Here is a 21,883-nt window from a genome sequence, read left to right on the forward strand (position 1 = left end):
TGGGACTTCCCTGGTTGTCCGTGTTGAGTCCTGCCTCAAGGCCACAGGTGTGCAGCCTTTTACTAAGGCCACAGAAGCGGAGCCTAGAACCAAAGTCATCTCTGAAACTGACTCCCTTTGTAACTGTTGTCAAAAGCCCCCGTGATCTTCACGAACAGACTAGGTGACTCTAAATTAGGCAAAGATGCCCAACAGGTGGTGCCAGTAGTAAAAAAATCCACCTGCCAATCCAGGAGACATAAGAGATGTGGGTTTGAGCCCTGGGTCAGGAAGATCCCCTGGAGGAGGGCATGGCAACCCACTCCAGTATTCTTGCCTGGAGAATCCCATGACAGAGGAGCCTGGAGGGCTACAGTTCATAGGGTCGCAAAAAGTTGGACACAACTGAAGTGACTTAGCACACACACACACCACCCGACACTGCCCTAACCAGTCACCTAGTGCCAACCTTCCAGGAGGAATTTTCTTTGTTTGGAGGCTATAAAAATCAGCTACTAACCTACGAAAACTATTGACTCTCCCTGGTCTGTCAGGAAGTCTGCCCTCTGTGCTCACAGCATCCACGTCATCTCTGCTCTTTGTTCTTAATAAACACTCCCTTCTGAAATGCTCTGTGTCTGGAAATTATTTTCCAATGCATGCTCAAACTGCCTCAACAGTCCAGTGGTTAAGACTCTGCACTCTCAGTGCAGAAGGCCTGCGTTCAGTCTCTGGTCAGGGAACTAGATCCCACATACTGCAAACCACAACAAAGATAGAACTGCCCATGCTGACTTGGCACAGCCAAATTATTCATGAATAAATTAAGTAACTTAAACTAATAAATAAGTTTTTTGAAAAAAAGGTTTGCAACTTGATCAAAGATTGGATTGTGGGTTTTACTATCACTAAATATTTGGAAATCCTGGTTCAATTATGTGGAGGTTTGTTTACTTCTCAAAAATCGGAGTTTAGGCTTACAGTCAAGATCACAAGGGTGTCCCTCCCAGACTTCAGTCCGCGCTCTGCCTTCCCCAACCACGTGTGTGGCTAAAAACCCCCTTGCCCAATGGTAGCAGGCGGGGGAAGCAGACTGGCCTCTAGGACCCTGGTGGGAGGTCAGCCTGCCCAGCGCCTGATCGGATTCCACACAGATGCTCTGATTCCAGGCGCCAGGTCTGAGCACTGCCCGAGCCACAGAATCCTCAGATACCAGCTCGAGCACCAAAAGGCCTCCTGCCACCCCATGTTCTGTCCTTCAGTGCAAACTGAAGGTAAGGATGCCTAGTGCATTCCTGAATCTGTGAGCAGCAACGTAAGCTTCTAAGGTGCATTTCTGCAGTCTCTCCTGTTAGCAATAGCTACCTACACTGTGTATAACACATCCAGTGACTGAAATATCACCCTCTGCAGTCTTCCAGTTACAAATCCAAGTTTTGTACAGATTAGAAATTAGATGCAGAGCCTGGAAGAGCACTTGGTCATTTGAGGAAAAGGAGTCCACTCTCAAGGAACCCACCATGGAATGAAGTAATCAACTGTTGTGTTGAAGGAGAAGAAAACGATTTTTCAGAATGAGAGCAAAGATAAGCTTTATGTCGTTCATTCATTTATCCCAGTCCAGAGGCCAGATGATGAGCCCCCACTGTGTGCTATTTCCAGAAAGGTGGGAACATTGGTCATGGCTGGGAGGGGGGTGATGGCTAGGAAGGCTGGTGAGGGGCCAGCAATTGGCCGGCCTGGGATCCAAGTCTGGATGCTGAGGGCCGCTCTGTCTCACAGGCCTCCTCTGCTTTCAGAGTCACCCCAGTGACCGTGACTTACAAACAGCTTCTAAGTGGATCTCATCTGAAGGGCTTCCCTGGTGGCCCAGATGGTGAAGAATCTGCCTGCAATGCAGGAGACCCCAGTTCTATCCCTGGGTCAGGAAGATCCCCTGGAGAGGGAAGTGGCAACCCACTCCAGTATCCTTGCCTGGAGAATCCCATGGACAGAGGAGCCTGGCGGACTATAGTCCATAGGATTGTAAAGAGACGGATACTACTGAGCAACTAACACTTTCACTTTTAACCTGAAGCAAAACCATGAAGAACAGACTTGCTGGAACATGTTTTCGCTGAACCATCTATGAACAGATAAAAGAAAGATACTAAGTTGACAGTGACTAAAGTGTTTTCATAGTTAGAAGCTTAGAATGCTCAGTAATGACGTGCATGTCCATAGCACATGTGCACAGGCAGTAAGACTCTAAATTAAATACTGAGTTAATTTCTAAACAATTAAGTAGGAACAAGCAATGTAATTTACACACGAAATGATTTACACATGAAATGTAAAATGAGGCCTTCATGATGGACACTACTTACATCAATCGCCTCACACGTAAATGATCTGTATAAGTGAGTAGTGGTTTGGGAAGACCTTCTGTGCAAGTCGTCTATTAGCAGTTGTATTTTATCCCATATATTTCACATTCATGAATTTAGGTGCAGTCAGATCTCTGTCTGTAAGGAGCTTTGCCTTGTGTCATTTCATAACCATGGTTATGATCATTATAACCGTGAGCAGGACCAGGCTCTGAAACACAGCAGGAAACTATTGTGTTCAAAGGCTGAATTCGAATCCCACTCTTGTCTGTGTCCTAAACGTCTTTCTATTCTCAAGACAGCAACTTATTGCGTACAACATGTACTCTTCTTTTTTTTACTTCTTTTACTCAGCATCGTGACCTTGAGATATATCTGTGCCGTAGCATACCATTCCTTTTTGATCATATTCCATTGGATAGACATGCTGCAGTTTGTGTATCCATTTACTTGCTTATGGACATTTGGGTTGTTTCTAGTTTGGGGCTCTTACCCATAAAGCTGCAATGAAAACTCGGGGACACAAAAAAGAAATCAATTTCCAGACGCTTCCTGCTGCTCCATCCCGCCTACACAGCACCTTCTCCTCACCATCCGGCAGAATGTCCACCTACTTGGGAATGCCAATATACTTTTCTTAAATCTGGTTTCTACATGTTTCTGTCCTGTGCTGCCAGAAAAGGCCGATGGCCCAGGTGAGAAGTCAAACATGCCTTGTGTCACCTGAATTCTGCTGTCTGACTAACAACCAGCATTATATTTCCAATCTGGAACTTTGTCCTGGGGTTGCTGGCATGGAAACCATGAAAGCCCACTAATTCCACGCTGAATGCAGATGCCTCTGCCAGAACAGACGAATGAGAGACCATGAAAATCCTAGTAAAATGTCCCAAGAAATTGAATATTTTCATAAATGTGATTAATTTATGCATGAAGAGATGTCAGCCCAGACCTTTCTCAACTAAAATCATTCAACCTGAAATAAACTCTTCTCTTTATTTCATCCATCAGCAGAGAGATCCTCTTTATTTTTCCAACTGTTGTACTGTTGGATTCTGCAAAGTAAGATTAACATGAAAACAAAGAGAAACACTGAAATCTGGGGCTTCCCTCTCCCTTCCCCTTTCCTGCTCCCCCATCCTCTCCTTTCTTCAAATCTCTGTAAGCCCCAGGGCCCCTTGAATTCCTCCAGGCGCACTGGCCGAGAGTACAGTCCTACTCCCAGCCTGCAGTCAGCTGCTAGCTAGATTCAGCACAACTCAAGAGCCAGGGCTGAGTCCCTGTCACATCGGGATAGTTATAGCAACTGAGCTGGTACAAAATGCTGCACAGGTTCAATAAATATTGACTGAGTCAAGGAAAAAGCGGAAAGACACAAGAGCTGAAATTAACTTGCACAGTATGTGAGAAACAGAAAGAAATGAAATCTACAGCTTTGCTTCAGAAAGGGCTGGCCACCACCTGGTGAGGAGCTCAGAGGATTAGATGCCCACACACAAGGCAAAGGGAAGACAGATCCTTCTATTACGAGGGATCAAGATTTGGATTACACGCCTAATCCACAAACGGACGAGAAGATACAGACGTTAGACTGATATAAACTCAAAAATGGAGACTTACAGAAAGGATCCGATAGCGCATAGAGGGATGTACGGAAATTGGGCCCCTAAACCCACAGCCTGACAGCAGTAGGCAAATCCTGGAGATTCTGGAGCAATCCAGTCCTGCACGTGGGGAGCAGGTGTCTCACCGTGCTCTGCCTGTTACATCTCTCCTAGCTGGTCTCTTCTGTGTGTCACGGTTTCCTGCTGCTGCTGCTGCCAAGTCGCTTCAGTCGTGTCCAACTCTGTGCGACCCCGTCCCTGGGATTCTCCAGGCAAGAACACTGGAGTGGGTTGCCATTTCCTTCTCCAATGCAGAAAAGTGAAAGTGAAGTTGCTCAGTCGAATCCAACTCCTCACGACCCCATGGACTGCAGCCCACCAGGCACCTCCATCCATTGGATTTTCCAGGCAAGAGTACTGGAGTGGGATGCCATTGCCTTCTCCTATAAATAGCTAAAACTTATATGGCATATCTGAGGACTCATACTCTGACAAGCTAGAACCAAGATTGCTGGGAGAAATACCAATGATTTCAGATATGCAGATGATACCACTCATTGGTAGAAAGTGAAGAAGAACTAAAGAGCCCCTTGATGACAATGAAAGAGAGAGTGAAAAAGCTGGCTTGAAACTCAACATTCCAAAAAGTAAGGTCATGGCATCCAGTCCCATCACTTCATGGCAAATAGAAAGGGGAAAAGTGGAAACAGTGATAGAATATTTTCTTGGGCTCCAAAATCACTGTGGACAGTGACTGGAGCCATGAAATTAGAAGATGATTGCTCTTTGGAAGGGAATCTATGACAAACCTACATAGCATATTCAAAAGCAGAGACATCACTTTGCTGACAAAGGTCTGTATAGTCAAATCTAGCATTTTTCCAGTAGTCATATATGGATGTGAGAGTTGGAACATAAAAAAGGCTGAACGCTGAAGAATCGATACTTGCAAATTGTGGTGCAGCAGAAGACTCTAGAGAGTCCCTTGGACTGCACAGACATCAAACCAGTCCATCCTAAAGGAAATCAACCCCGAATATTCATTGGAAGGACTGATGCTGAAGATACAATATTTTGGCTTCATGATGCTGAGAGCTGACTCATTGGAAAAGACCTTGATATTGGGGAAGACTCAAGGTAAGAGGAGAAGAGGGCGGCAGAGGATGACACGGTTAGATAGCATTACTGCTCAATGGACGTGAATTTGAGCAAACTCTGGGAGATAGTGGAGAACAGAGGGGTCTGGAGTGCTGCAGTCCGTGGGACTGCAGGCTCAGACACAACTTAGCAACCAAACACCAACAAACATACTCTCTTACTTACCCAATGGACCGACTTCAAATCCAAATATGGAAGTTACCAGATGTGGACACACCCACCCTGCAGACTGGGGATTATGCAGGCATGGGTCCTGGGACAGAATGACAGGAACAGGCTGCCCAGGACCTACCACCAAATCCTCCCACCTCCACTGGCTGATCCTAGAGGCTCCCCACCTAACAGAATCCTGTATCTCACAGAGAAATACAGAGACATGCCAAAGTCATTCACCTCAGTGCCCAGTCTGCAGACAATGGCAGGTGCCAACTGAGCTGTAGGGATGTTACAACTCCTAAAGGCAAAGCTGTCCCTAGGGGTTGAAGGGAGAGGAGAGAGTATAGACTGGAATGGGGGTAAGTCAGCTGTAGAGAAGGCGGCAGGCAGAGAAGGGGCCCCATCCAGGCAGGGAGGATGTCTCATTGCCCCACAGTTCCCTCCTGGGGCCAAGAACCTACCCTAAAGAGACTCAGAAATCTGACCTGGGGAGAACAAACATTTTCTACCATCAGCAGAACTAAAAGAACTGTTCTGAAACTAAAGAACAAGAACTCACTGTTGGTGCATCTGAGTTTTATTTCTATGTTAGTCATTCAGTCGTGTCCGACTCTTTTGTGACCCCATGGACTGTAGACCGTCAGAGTCCTCTGTCTATGGGATTTTCCAAGCAAGGATACTGGAGTGGGTTGCCATTGCCTTCTCCAGGGGATCTTCCCAACCCAGGGATATACTATGACTTTGTTTGGTTAATTATTCTGATAATCTCCAATTAAGGAACAAGTTGCCATGCAGGGATATGTACAAATTTTAACTTTTTTTTTTTCAGGAGCAGTTTTTCAATAGTTTCAAAATAAAAATTAAAGTAAGTGATTTCAAGTTTGAGATACTATATCACTTCCTCATTTCTTTTTTTTTATCTGCAAAACAACAATCTAAATTAAAGTTTTGAAATAAAATTTTCTTAACAAAAGAGAATTCCTCTGTTTACATATTATCTTTTCTCTCCCCCTGCCCCGAATGGATAGTAACTTCTTTAATAACCACTCTTTACTTTTCTGATGTTATATTTTCATAGGATAAAGTTATTTTAAGAAAAAATTTAATGTGATAAAAGTAAATGTTATCGAAACTAAAAAAAAAAAAAAAGAGAGAGCGAGAGAAAGAGAGAAAGAAATAAGAGGCAGGAGCTAAAATTGCCCTTCCCTCCAAAGCAGTCTAGGCTTGGCCCTGGATGACAGCATCCTCCCAAAGCCACTGTCACACTTCTGTCACCAGATGGCGAGAGTGTCCTTTCTAGCTGCTAAGTGTCTTCCCAAAAGTGCCCAGAGTCACACTTGTGAGCAGGATGCACTTAAGGGGAATCAAAAAGTCCCTGCTACTTAAACCACAGGTCTCATCAGCTTCTGATGGCTGGGAGCTGGGTTATTTTGGGGCTGGAGGAAAAGGCAGGAGCAATGCTTTCCAACCCTGCTTTTGTATGGAGTGACCACACACCCGCAGGGCTGATGAACAGCCAAGAAACCTGCTTAGCAAGTCAGAGCAGTGGCTGGAACTGAGGGCCTGGTCAGGGCACTGGGTCATTCAGGTACCAACTTCATGAGTATGTCCTGGGCCATTCTTCCTACTCTGACCAGTATCTCCTGGCCCTCAGCAAGAAGCTTGAAAAATGCTATGCGGGTCCCAGCTTTCTTTTCAACAATCACTTTGGACTAAATCCTTCCCCAACCTTTCTACAGGTTCCACACCTGAAACTGTCTTAAATTAGGGCAAGGCCTCACTAAGCATCTAAGCAGCAGAGGCCTTCCTGGGACATGGGGGCACCAACCAGCAGCCTGCATCTCCCAGGCTCCGAGCACTCTCTGAGCTCCACCCCTGTCCATCAGGGCCACATGGGGGGCCCACTCCCTATAAGGCTCTCTGTCCTCCCCCTACCACAAGGACAGCAGCTCTGGAGTGAAATGAATCTGATCCACAGCCAGCTTCCAGCCACCACACTAGCAAATGGTCCCTCGTAGCTACAGCAAGCGGCTGCTTCCTGTGCCTTTAGAGATTTTTGTTTTGTTCTTTTTGTCTTTCCCGTGGCTGTCAGAGAATGGATTTGCACACAAAGGGACTTAATTAAGAACTGTCCCCAGGAGCTGTCAGTTTCCAGTCTCAAGAAGAACACAACTTCACCCACCACACACACACACACACACACACACACACACACACACATACACACATACACACAGCAGATGAACAGAACAACAGTCTGACAACCCGACAAGGCCCTGCTTTCTTTGCAGGCACTAAAGACTGACTTTTTCTCCTTTATAGTTTGCCTTGAAGCAGGACTCTCTGTCTAACATCTTTCAAAACTTCTTGTGAATAAGTCCTTTGGATAAATTTGGATCATGCAGGAACTCACTTAGAAGGGGGAAAAATGTGGACAGTGTTTACATGGTGTATTTCACCTGGTGGCAAGCAGTGAAATCATTGGGATGAGAATGAAGAAGGCTGTTTCTTAGGAGATGAAGATCCAGACCTGGTGAATGTCCTGGAAGGGTTCCGATCTGACAGATCACACAGTCAAATAAGATGCAGCAAAAAACCTGCTGGCCTCCCATTAAGAGCTGAACATTTGTAAATACATATGGTTAAAATTCATACGGTGAAGCTTTCACCCACAGCGTGATGGTCTCTGGAGGTAGAACCTGTGGGAGGTCAAAAGGGTAAGACGAGGCCAAGTTCATGAGGGTGAGGCCCTTAGGGTGGGGTTAGTGTCCTCCTGTGAGAGGAGGAAGGCCCTCTCTCTACCATGTGAGGACATGGTGAGAAGGTGGCCATGTACAAAACAGAGCAAGCAGAATCAGACCCTGCAGGCACCTCAATCTTGGCCTTCAAGTCTCCGGAACCAGGAGAAGCAAACTTCTGTTGTTTCAGGCACCCAGTCCCATGTATTTCACTCTAGCAGCCTGAGCTAAGACACCACCTGCACCCCTATTTCCGCAGTGGAGAGAGGTGTGTGTCCACATGGACCCAGCCATGGCCTCCAGCTCTTGGCTTGCTGCAAACAGAGCTGGCAGAGTGGAGGTGGGGCCAACAAGGTCTGAAGTGACCCCAGGGCCACAGGCAGCCAGGCTCAGAGCCCCAGCCTGGACCTCACTTCCAGTAGGGAGGGCCCCTCTCCTTCTACTTGGGATCATGGGGGATGGTGAGATTTTGATGGAGCAGCTTTAATACTTTACCTATTCACAGATTTCTAAAATTAAGACTTTAATAGATGGGACATGAGCACAACTGGGCATGATCACCCACTCAGGCCAAATAGGGGGAAACGGCCAGGGAAGCAGTTCTGTTAAAGCCAAACTCCTTCTGGGACCTCCCTGGTTGTCCAGTGGTTAGGACTCAGTGCTTCCACTGCCAGAACCCAGGTTCAGTCCCTGGGGAACTAAGAGCCTTAAGCTGAGTGGTACAACTGAAAAAATTTGAAAAGCCCAACTCCTTTTAAATAATGAGAGGCTCTAAACTCTTTTGTTTTAGAATTAGCATAAAGGTTAAAGATAAGTAATCCTTAGGAGAAAGAAGCAATAAAATGAATGGGCTTCCCTGGTGGCTCAGTGGTAAAGAATCTGCCTACAATGCATGAAACGCAAGGGACATTGGTTTGATCCCTGGGTCATGAAGATCTCCTGGAGAAAGAAATGGCAACCCACTCTGGTATTCTTGCCAGGAAAAATCTCATGGACAGAGGAGCCTGGTGGGCTACAGTCCATGGGGTCACAAACAGTTGGACATGACTGAAGCCACTGAGCATGCACAGCCTTCCTTTAATATACAAATGACAAAAACTAAGCGTCTTCCAAGAGCAGGCTTTTAAAAGGTGGGTGTGAGATGTGATGAGAGGACTGGTTTCCTAGGGGATACAAGTTCAGAAATGAGGCAGTGAACTGGTGATAGCAGGGAGTGGTGGGGACTCTGGCAAGTGGAGAAAGCGCTTAACACACTGAAGCCCATATGTGTATCCCTTCCTAACACACATACCGAACGCAAACAAAACCACGCTGCTTTCCTTCATCACTCTTCACTTGGGATGGAAGTAATAACGCTTAAACGCTAAACGGGGAGAGATGAAGACCTCCAGAGGAGAGCTGACTCAGTGGAGCTGGAGGGAACAAGGGTCACAATCCCCAACTAGAAAGTGGCCACGTGGACACATCTGAGGTTGGAGCCTGGCTCCCAGCAGCCTGCCTCAGCTGTCAATCACCCAGCAAGTGCTGGACCACGGGCTGAGCCTGGAGCACAGGCTGAGCCTGGAGCACAGGCATCCTCAGCTCACACCTTGGCCCCTGCACTTCCCCTTGAAGCTCAGCCTCTTCCACAACATCCTGCAGCTACAACAGGCCAGCCCAGCGGTTTCTCCAGTTAATGAGGTCCGTTTCCACAGAGGCTTAAAACACCATGGGGCTCACTCACAAGAAAGGGACCATCTCTGAGCTCAGACACCTCCCTGAGAGCCGACCATTCAATTGTGCCAGTGGCCCCTCGCTGTTAGCCCCGGAGCAAGATGAGCTTACTTCCTCAGCTCCCTGGAGGGCACAGGAAGCCTGAGGGGAACTCTGTTGCCAGTGGGAGGTAACCTGAGCCAGTGGTCGACAGCACAGTTTATCCCTCGGGCCACTGGCGCCCCCTGCTCCTCACAGGCCCAGGCAAAGGCAGCAGGCTTGTCAGAATTCTTTCTCTTCCTGCCTCCCAGACTCTGACGTTTCTCCAAGCGTGACATGACTGAACTACTGGCCAGTGGAGGCAAAGGTGCTCCGGGCGGCCCTGCTCCCCATGGGAGTAGACGGCCAACATCCTGGCCACCCAGCTTCCCTGCACTGGGGCCTGGGGGACAGGGATGCCCCTACGACAGCACCCACCGGCCGGGAGCCCTGTGTCCCCAGAGCATAACTGTCAACAATTCAGTGTGTGACCAGGCCTAAAACTATGGCTCCTGACATCCCAACAGGGATGAATAAATATGAGTCCTGGCTTGTTGAAATGAACTTTATTTGTTTCAAGCCTTTTGAAACAAAACTATGGAGATAGATTTTGGGGAAAAAAAAAAAACTCACAGAATTTAAAAGTAAAATGCAAGTAACAATTTTTTTTAAATGATTTTGTGATATGGACCATTATTAAAGTCTTCTTTTTGAATTTGTTAAAACATTGCCACTGTTTTATGTTTTGGTTTGGAGGCCCCAAGGCATGTGCAATCTGAGCCCCCCAAGCAGGTTGTCCCTGAGGTGAAAGGCGAAGTGTTAACCCTGGACCACCAGGGAAGTCCCCAGGGAATTTTTAAAGTTGGACCAGGGAAATGTAAACGATTGTACCATGCCAACCTCCAACGAAAGCAGAGACACAAGACAGAAGGTCCAACATCTCTAGGAGAGTGTGTGTTACGATTTATTTCTGAGCTGCCTCAGGAGTAGAAGGGCCATACCACTAAGAAGCGGCATCACTAGCTGTGGTTTCATACATGTGTATGTATGTGTGTGTATATATATATATATATATATATATATATATACACCTATGTATGTATATACCTGCTGCTGCTAAGTTGCTTCAGTTGTGTCCGACTCTGTGCGACCCCATAGATGGCAGTCCACCAGGCTCCCCATCCCTGGGATTCTCCAGGCAGGAACACTGGAGTGGGTTGCCATTTCCTTCTCCAATGCATGAAAGTGAAAAGTGAAAGTGAAGTCACTCAGTCGTGTCCAACTCTTCGCGACCCCATGGACATATATATATACGTATATGTACTTAAATATATTATGTAGTGTGTGTGAGTGTTAGTTGCTCAGTTGAGTCTGACTCTTTGTGACCTCACAGACTATAGCCCACCAGGCTACTCTGTCAATGGAATTGTCCAGGCAACAATACTGGAGTCGGGAGCTATTCCCTTCTCCAGGGGATCCTCCCAACCCAGAGATCAAACCCATGCCTCCTGCATTGAAGGTGGATTCTTTACTGTCTGAGCCACCAGTTTTTGTTGTTCAATTGCTCCGTCGTGTCTGACTCTTTGTGACCCCATGGACTGCAGCACGCCAGGCTTCCCTGCCCATCACTGTTTCCCAGAGCTTGCTCAAACTCATATCCATCGAATTGGTAATGCCATCCAACCATCTCATCCTCTGTTGTCCCCTTTTCCTCCTTCCCAGGATCAGGGTATGATTTCAGTGAGTTAGCTCTTTGCCTCTGTTGGCCAAAGTATTGGAGTTTTAGCTTCAGTATCAGTCCTTCCAATGAATATTCAGGGTTGATTTCCTTTTGATCGACTGGTTTGATCACCTTGCTGTCCAACAGACTCTCAAGAACCTTCTCCAGCACTACAGTTTGAGAGCATCAATTCTTTGGTGAAGCTCGTATAATGTTATGTACGCTTAATGTATAAGTGTGTGTATAAATATATACACATGCATATATCTTTCTTTAGCTTTATTGGGATTCCTGAACCAGGAAATAGGGGTCTTTCAATGAGAAAGTCTCCAGCACTATCTCTTCCTTTTCGCACATTCCCTGCTACCTATCTCAAAATTCTAACTGCACGTATGTTACCTTCTCTCTCAATCCTCCATGTCCCCAAACATGTCTTTCCTACATTCCACCTGTGCCCCTGTGTTTCATTCCGGGCCACTGCCTCAAGTCCACCCCCAGGTTCACTAGATTATCTCAGAACCTGCATCTATCATCCTGCCAAACTCTCCCCTTGAAGATCAGTTCTAATGACTGTAGCTTTCCTTTACAGAGGTTCTATCTGATTCCTTCCCAAAGCTGATGAGTACTTTGGATATAGTGATATTATTCACCCATCTATTTTATTCCCGCATTTATTTCTCTAGGCATAAAAAATAATTCTCATTTATATCCTGACATCTGGGTCTGATCTGACTGCTTTTGGCTCAGCTGCTCTTTCTCCTTGGGTGTTATTGTTATTTTGACATCATATTCCTTGGAACTGTATTTGCGGGGAGTCCCTGAGGCCAGAGAGCATTTGTCTCTGCCCAATACCTGTGGGCACTGCCAGTCTGGGGCCCCTTTAAATGAAAATATTCCACGAGGATTATCCAGAGTACTCAGGGAAGCATGACCATCCACATCCACAGGGGGGGATGTGCAACTGCTGACCGTGAGCCCCAGCTCTGCCCACACTGAGGCTGTCCAGGGCTGTGTCTGCACTGCCCTCCTGCAGGACAGACTCTTCTGGGGAGCCTGCTTTTATGAGACACATTCTGATCTGACTCTCTCCACCTGTGGTCCTGGGCTTGCCAAGCGTCCAGGTCCCAGGCATCAGAGATGGCCCTCAGCCAGCCACCCCTGAAGCCAGCCGCCCCTCTGGCTGACTTTCCTCTCTACATTAATTTCTCTGTGAGTGTGTGTGTGTGTCTTTTTGCCATTTCTGCTGTGCTTTTAAGAAGATGTGCTTTATTGTATGAGATCCAAGATTTCATGACTTTTATAAAAACAGTGGGTTTTCAGGCTATAGTTCTTCCATATTCTCGGGCAAAATCACCTCTGCCATGATCGGAAATGCACAGAGCCTTAATTTTCCAATGCTCTGTTTTTCCACGGGCCAGGGCCTCCCTGAGAATTCACAGGGCCACGGGCAGATGCCTGACATCATCGCTTTCTGCATCCATTCGAAAGGCACTCTGTGTCCTGGCCGCACCCCAGTGCCCGGCAGAAATAGAAAGAGAAGTGAAATCCAGCTGGCAGGATCTCAGCCTTGGAACAGATAAGCAGCAAGAAGGATTTCCGGCTACGTGGTCAGAACCATGCCATGAAGGATGGCTACAGGGGCTGCAGACTTGAGTGGAAAACTGGATCCTTTACTCAAGCTCACAACTGTTCTATTTGAAACAGGCTTGGTCTTTCCCCCCGAAATCGGCCCCAGGAGTCCTCTGCCATTTTAAGGCAAACCATCAACAGCCGTGGGGTCTGAATGAGTGGCCTCCACCTACGTGCCCGGCAGACACCCCGTGCCCCATGACCAACCTCTGGGCACATCTCTCTCTACAAGGTCCCGGCAGTTTGTCACCATATCACCGGGATCTAGGCCAATGCCTGCAAAGATTTATTCAAAAAAGTATTTGAATAATACAAGAATGAATTTTCTGTTGGGATGTATCAGATCCGAGGACCTATTTATGGGAACACACAGCCCCCTAGGGTCACCTTCTAACAGTGAGGACCTTCTTCATGGGCCATCCTCCTGGAGACCAAGTGCCTCACTGGAGGCAGGACCACTCCTGAGAGGCTCACCCCCCAGGCCACATGAACAGCAGGCTTTTGCTCTGCTATTTGTACAGAGCTCTGTGGGTTCTCCCATCTCTCACCTCCTTCCTATAACACGAGAGACAAGCAAGATCCTCGCTACAGTTTCCTACCAGCTGATAAGGAGGCTCTGTTACCTGGGCTTCCCAGTTGGTGCAGTGGTAAAACATCTACCTGCCAATGCAGAAGACACGGGTTCAATCCCTGGGTTCAGAAGATCCTCTGGAGGAGGAAATGGTAACCAACTGCAGTATCCTTGCCTGGAAAATTGCATGGACAGAGGAGCCTAGCAGGCTGCAGTCCATGGGGTTGCAAAGAGTATGGGATCACAAAGAGTTGGTCATGACTGAGTGACTGAGCATGCATGATTATCACCCTTGGGCATAGAACAAGGGCTCACTAGAGACTGACTCTCCATGCCAACTGAAGGACAAGTCTGGAGAGGGTAGCTAGGGTCCCTGAGCTGTCTCTGATACAGGCTGGCTTGTTTGGTCTTGAAGAAGTTACTGGTTTTATATGGTGACACCTCTTCACTTGTGAACAGACAGCATCACAAAGCCACATGACTGTAGGACCATGGGAAAGTCAGGCCAGGGGGGTGATGGTCTCCTGGGGAGCCAATGCCCTTCTCAAGGAGCAGCTTGGCCCTGGCAGATGGCTACCATCTGGGACTCCCCCCGTTCTCATGACAAACTGGCAATTGAAGTATCTGTATGAACCTCTCACTTGTTAAATGTCTGCTCCAGTGACACAGACATCTGATGCTCTGCGAGCCAAGCAGAGCACTCCCTGGGCCAGGGCTGTTTGTCAGACCATCAGTCTATACCCCATGGCCTGACGACCTTTGAGGTCGTACCCTCTGGCCAAGATCTGGAACCTACTGGAACCTTCCTATTTGCCCTCAGGGAGCTCCTGGGGCTCAGAGCTCATGTTCTCCTTACAACTCAAGATTTCATACTTTGAAGCCCACAGATGCTCATTTTGTTCCCTATGGCTTTGTCCCCTATGTTATAAGTGAAACATAACACACATCCTCATAAACGCAACCAAATTCATTCAGTGTTTACCAGGCCCGTATAAGCCTTTCCTTTTCCAGGTACCAGATATTCTCCCAGCCACACACAAAATGCCCCTCTACCCCCTGGGATCAGGAATATAAGGGGGCAGGGCGGGAAGGAAAGGTCCAACAGACCAGGACTCAAATCCTGCGCCCCAACACCCTGTTACTAGCTTGATGACTTTCATCAAGTTACTTACCTGTTTTGAAACTTAGTTTTCTCTCCTTAAAGAAAATACCACCAACTCATCAGTCTGTTGTGTAAATCATACCCCCAAAATATAAAACATATAAGCCCTGGATAAATGTAGGTTTTCTTCTTCTTGTCTTAAAAGACTAAACTTTTAGGTTAGCAGATACTGGTCCTGTCTGAAACGTCTGTAAGACAATTGGTCCACGCCAAAAGGCCCTTAAAATTTGGTCCTGTTCAAAGAATCCATGCCAAATGATTTGGGACAGGACCAAACAGCAGGTACTTTTTCCTCTTCTAATGAATACAGTTGATTTACAATTCTGTGTCGGTTTCTGATATACAGCAAAGTGATTCAGTTTTGTATATATATAAATATCTATATATGTACATATAACTTTTTCAGATTCTTTTCCATCACTGGTTATTACAAGATACTGAATATAGTTCCCTGGGCTATACAGTAAAGCTCTTGTTAAATAACTATTTTATATATAGTAGTGAAGAAGGCTGAGTGCCAAAGAATTGACACTTTTGAACTGTGGTGTTGGAGAAGACTCTTGAGAGTCCCTTGGATTGCAAGGAGAGCCAACCAGTCCATTCTGAAGGAGATCAGCCCTGGGATTTCTTTGGAAGGAATGATGCTGAAGCCGAAGCTCCAGTACTTTGGCCACCTCATGCGAAGAGTTGATTCATTGAAAAAGACTCTGATGCTGGGAGGGATTGGGGGCAGGAGGAGAAGGGGACGATAGAGGATGAGATGGCTGGATGGCATCACTGACTCGATGGATGTGAGTCTGAGTGAACTCCGGAAACTGTTAATAGACAGGGAGGCCTGGCGTGCTGCGATTCATGGGGTCGAAGAGAGTCGGACACGACTGAGCAACTGAACTGAACTGAACTGAATGTGTATTTGTTAATCCAAAAATCATAAATTATCCCTTCCCCAGCCTTCCCCATTGGCAACCATAACCTTATTTTCTAAGTCTTTGAGTTTATTTCTCTTTGTAAATAAGTTCATTTGTATCATTATTTTGGGGATTCCACATATAAATGATATCAATATCATATGATATTTGTATTTCTTTGTCTGACCTTCACCTAGTGTGATAATCTCTAGGTCCGTGCATGTTGTTTCAAGGACCTCTTGGCATGGAGCAAATATCTTTTGAAAGTTTTGGACTGGACCAAGTGATCATGCAGATATCAAGGACATTTTGGCATAGATTGAACATCTTATGGACCAGAGTTTTTGGGAAAGTTTGGATATGAACAACTGTCCTACAGGAACTTTCATAGTACCTATCTCATATGTGCATACAAAGTACCATGTGGACCAGGTAAAAAAAGCAGTCAGTCACATTAAGTTTCTCCTACCTGAGTTAGGGACACATCGAAAGATCTAGAGAAACCATATGCACTCTCCTTGCTTTAAAAATAAAATTGTTACCACTTAAATGTCTTTAGACAGAAAGGCAGAAACTAAGAAGTCCAGAATTCATCAAATCTTACTAGGAACCTAAACAAACTCAGCGGTAGCAACAGCACACACGTGATACTGACTTCCATAAAAGAACGTCCACTTTACACAACTCAGTTCACTTTCTTTTGCAAAGGAAAACAATAATGGTATTATTTTGACTTGAATAGCATCAGTAGAAAGAATATAAATCCCATTAGACTGAAAAACATGGAGAAGTGTGTCTTTTTCCTTCTTGGCACTTTCTCATAATTGCATTACAGATCTGTTGAGATGATGCTTTTGATTCCAAATTTCATGTAGGTTGTTTTCCATTAATAAACTCCTAGAAAGGAGATTTTGTAACAGGTCAGGGTGAGGCCCCCGGAAAGGCATGTAACTCAGTGGTCCCCAATCATCTCACCCGAGACTCCCTCATCCACTGATTTCCTGTCCAACTTTCCCCGTGCTTTGAAAGACAGCCTAGCAAGGAGCACGTATCAATAATTCATTTTCTCTTTTCTTCAAACGCTTATACAATTGCCAGTCAGAGCTCCTGATCTGCCATAATAACCAGTGTGGATACACAGAACTGATGTCATTCCAACAAAAGCGAAGTGAAAGTTCAGTTCTCCCGAGTGGCCTTACCTAGTGGAGTCACACATTCCATGAGATTCTGCGAAACAGTGAAACAAATTTGCAGACCCCAATTCTGTCCCCACAGTCCCCCAGAAATCAGGATTCCCAGGAGGAGAACAGGTTCTTCTGTTGCTCAAAATGGAGGCATTTTTTAATGAAAGAGTTTCAAATCTGACTTGCTACTGGTCTGCATGGAAGTCCTCAGGGGCAAATTTAAAAGTGAGGCCTTCGCATGACGCTAGCACCCACTGACTTAAGTAGCATGATAATTCCGAAAATGGTGCTCCGATCGGAACAGATACCAAACCATCGTGATCTGCGTGGGCAGCTTCATCACGTTTTATTTATGTTTCTCAGGCATTTTTTGTGCGACCCGTCCCTCTGTGCCTTTTCTACGAATTCATTCTTCCAGTCACTCTTGCTGATGCATCCTTGTCCCACCGCACTCTTTACACCTCCCTGGACCCAAGCCTATGAGGTCAGCTCTGATCACTGACACCCAGTGTTACAGGCTGGACTGGGTCCCCTCCCAGATTCAGACGTTGAAATCCTAAACCTAAGAGCTCAGCATGTGACTGTACTTAGAGACAAGGTCTTGACAGAGGCCGTCAAGGTGAAACAAGATCATACGAGTGGGCCCTAATTCAGGATGAGTGGTGTCCTTATAGGAAGAGGAGATCGGGGCAAGATACACACAGAGGGATAACCACGTGGGGACTCAGGAAGACAGCCATCTACAGGCCCGCCCAGGAGGGAGGCCCCGGGGGAAACAGCCCCACCCACTCCTTGATCTTGGACTCCCAGCCTTCAGGGCTGTAAGACAACAAACTTCTACCGTCGAAGCCACCAGGTCCGGGGCATTTTGTTAAGCAAACGGAATAGTGTTCATGTATGAAAAATATAAACCAAGAGACAGGCTTCCTTGTTAAAAGTTGGAGACTTGTTGGTGTAAGAACAGGATACTAGGTATGATTTGAGAGGCAATGGAAGGCATTCTAGTAGTAACTATGTTTTTCTCTGGATATACAAATGAAATTGCAAACACTCCCGGAGGGATGAGGGTATTACTCTAAGTATTATTAGCAGCTCAATGGTATTTCATTGAAAAATGAGGTCGTCAGCTAACATCTGCCCAAGATCAACTAGGCTGTGAGGAATGAGGGTTTTAAAGGGGGTAAAGAGCCTGGAGAGAAGGGAAGAGACAGACTGAAGTACAGAGAAAACTGGGCAGAGAGTGAAAGTGAGCAGGACTCTGTGGGGCCCTCCCTGGTACAAAAACCTTTCTGTGTTTTATTTCTCCTTTGCAGGACAAAGATTTTAGCCTCTAAGACCTTCCCTGAGCTCCAAAGGGCAGAGTGAAACATCAGTAATTAGGGGCATGAAGAATGCAAAAAGAAACAGTAGTGCAGATGGAGGAGGGCCCCAGTTCCTCCTGGGGCATGGACACAGACCTCTGATATATATCTTTGAATTCCTTTGCAGGAACTAAGGCACCCACCCTCCTGGGCAACGGTAACTTCAGGCTGAGCACAAAATTCCTGGAGCACCGCCCTGTGACCTCACTACCAACCAATCAGAGAAGGGTTACATACCCAGCAGCCTACCTCCCAAATTTTGCCAGTAAAACCTTGTCTGAAACCCCTCTCCCTCCCCATGCTCCTTGCATTGTTGTTATTGCTGTTCAGTCACTCAGTCATGTCTAATTCTGTGCGACCCCAGGGACTGCAGCATGCCAGGCTTCCCTGTCCTTCACTATCTCCTGGAGCTTGCTCAAACTCATGTCCATTGAGTCAGCGATGCCATCCAACCATCTCATCCTCATCTCATCCCCTTCTCCTCTTGCCTTCAACCTTTCCCAGCATCAGGATCTTTTCTAATGAGTCAGCTCTTAGCATCAGGTGGCCACAGTATTGGAGCTTCAGCTTCAGCATCAATCCTTCCAATGAATATTCAGGGTTGATTTCCTTTAGGATTGACTAGTTTGATCTTCTTGCAGTCCAAGGGACTCGCAAGAGTCTTCTCCAACATCATGGTTCAAAAGCATCAGTCTTTTGGCACTCAGCTTTCTTTATGGTCCAACTCTCACATCCATATATGACTACTGGACGCATGGCCCTGCAATAAATACACCTTTATCTGCTCCAAACTCTGAGGTGTCAGTTGATTTGGCTTCAGTGTGCAGCTGGCACAGTGACTGCAGATAGGCCCCCAGAACGGAGACTCACGGGAGGGCTGGGAGGAGTGATGTTTGCCTGGGGCTGCCTACACATCACAGGCACAGGATCAGTTCTGCCAAGCTCCCAGTCTCCATCAGTAATCTCTCTCTCAGAAAGTAGAGCAGAGACTACCACAGCGCCTGCGTGCCTCAGGGGAAGCGGACCAGAACCAGCCTCCCTTTCACCTCCAATTTTGCTGTGGTCAGCAGTGTTTCATGCGTGACCCTTGAGACCACAACCTCCACTGAACTGCACTTTTCTCAGAGAAGCCCCCAGAGCTTCAGATATAAAATGCTTTCCTTTTCTGTTTTCTCTGCTATGTAACCTGCAAGCCCTGGAGGACCTTCTGGAAGCCCAGTGGGCCCAGACCAGGCATGGGGGCAAACCCCATGGACTCACGGCTGACCCCGTGTGCTTAGTTGTGTCTGACTCTTTGTGATCCCGTGGACTGTGTCGCCTAGTAGGCTCCTCTCTTCATGGGATTCTCCAGGCAAGAATACTCGAGTGGGTAACCATTCCCTTCTCCACAGGATCTTCCTGAGCCAGGGACTGAGCTCAGGTCTCCTGCCTTGCAGGTGGATTCTTTACCAATGAGCCCCCACAGCTGACCCTAAGCCCTTCTAAGTTCAACCTCCCAACACCCCTGACAAAGCCTGCATCCTTTTGGTCTTGGAAGGAAACTTGCACAAAGCCACACTAAATCAGGGAAATACCTAGAAATGTTCCTGATACTAACAGAAATGAACAAGCGTGATACATACAGTGAAATCCTTATGCAACTGTACATGTCATAGGAGCAGGAATATAGTGGAAATTTTGCAGCAGCTGCTCAACCCTCATGCATGTGTCATCCTAGCAGCTGGTAATGATTGGATGAAAGTTAAGGATGAAGTGTCGCTTGAAGATGAAAGATGCACTTAATACTCTAAAAATAGCTTTATTAATATTTTGATTCTTCCCGAGATAATCATCTCTCCAAACTCCCTTTTCTTGCTAAAATCTCCCATCTGCAGAGTGGGAAACACATTCCATTTCATTTGTTCATTCTCATGCTTAGTCGTGTCTGACTCTTTGCGACCCTATGGATTGGAGCCCTCCAGGCTCCTCTGTCCATGGGATTTCCCAGACAAGAATTCTGGAGTGGGTTGCCATTTCCTCCTCCAGGGGATCTTCCAGGCCCAGGCATCAAACTTGAGTCTCCTGCATTGCAGGCAGATTCTTTACCAGCCGAGCCATCAGGGTAGGTACTAATTTTTGGAAACAGGAATCCAACAGGAGAATCCCCCAACAACCATATACACAGACAGTCCATGGCATCCAGCATTTAGCAATGAATAACTCAAACAGATTTGAATTCTTCCTTCTGCCTGTGATGGCTGCTCTGTGATGTGTTTGGGCTTCTGAGGTCAAAATGTTAGTAATTCCTCAGCCCACCTCATGGGATACATAAGAAATGATTATGTTACCACACATAGTGCAGACAGTAAATACTAATAATAAAAAACTAACTCCTTGTCTTTGATCTTATAACACTTTCGATGAACCTGAAACTCCAGGGAATTGTTTGGCTATAGCTCCATTCTGGCCAACACAGAAAGTGGCTCCTTTGGGTCCCACCAGCTCCCAGGGCCAGCTTTGCTTCTGCACTTCCGGGCTGCACCCATAACTTCTGGAGAGTCATCTGTCTGGCTCCTCAGTCTTCTAGGAGAATTTTGAAGGCAGAGTTCCTGACTGCTATCGTATGGGCAGGGCCTGGTACCCATAAAGTTCTCCTCAAAGGGGTCTGGTCCTCCAAAGGGCCGAAGCCAAGAATTGTCTTCAACATGTTTGCCTGGAGTTAGACCCTGAATATCAGGTGGTTAGAACTCCAGGGAGCCTTGAGGAATGGCTAGCCTTACTTTACAGATGAGAGGAAAGAGTATTTCTACAGCACTCAGGAATTCATTCCTGAAACTCACTACCTGCTGTCACACCCTGGCCACATTCTCAATCTGTAGATCTCAGAGGCTCTGTTCTGGAGACCCTGGAGGAGATTCCTCCCCATCTGCCTCCTCACTCAGCTTTGGGGGCCGGAGATCCCAGGACACCCTCTGCTGCCCAGGAAAACTCTGGCATGCCAAGTCAATCAGCCAAGTCCAGGCAGGCCAGAGGCTGAGCTAACCCTGGGGGGCTTGAACGGCTGAGTAGGGGTGCGGGTGGTCTGCCAGGGCTGCTAGTGAAGAAGCTGGGCTCTGGGCAAGTTAGCCCCTGGCCAGCACATCCACTGGGCAGTCTGTCCACCCAGCACCCGTGGGGCTAGGCTTTTGGTGTAAATAGAGCCTAGAGTATCAAAGCAGGCTTGAGGCACTGAATCTGCTCCTTAGCAGCTGTGTTGCCCTGGACACCTTATTTAAATATTCTGTGTCTCAGTTTCCTCTTCTCCATCAACTGGAGGTAACAGATCATAATCAACTTTATAGCCTAGCTTGAGGTTTAACTACCTTAGTATAGGTGAAAATGCAGCCTGGGGGTGTGACATTACTGTAGGCATTCAGGAAATAGCGCTACTAACATCATGACCAGTACTCACCTAAAATAAAACCATTTTAAGAACCATAACCTGGACTTATTTTTGCCATGGACCATGTTTTGTCATCCAATCAGCAAGAATTTTGTTTTGTTTTAATTTCTAGAACATCTGCCTGATACCCAGCACATAATCCAGGGAAACGGCTTATTTATATGAATAGTCTCCCTTAATGAACTATTAACTGAA

General features: G+C 46.7%; 1 protein-coding gene across 3 annotated transcripts in view; it reads right to left on the minus strand.

The window, feature by feature from the left end:
* The window catches only part of VWC2 (von Willebrand factor C domain containing 2), a 125,186-nt gene that overhangs the window by 99,949 nt on the left and 3,354 nt on the right, over nt 1-21,883 (minus strand). The window lies entirely within an intron of this gene.

Source organism: Ovis canadensis, chromosome 4, assembly GCF_042477335.2.
Source record: "Ovis canadensis isolate MfBH-ARS-UI-01 breed Bighorn chromosome 4, ARS-UI_OviCan_v2, whole genome shotgun sequence".
NCBI classification, from domain to species: domain Eukaryota; kingdom Metazoa; phylum Chordata; class Mammalia; order Artiodactyla; family Bovidae; genus Ovis; species Ovis canadensis.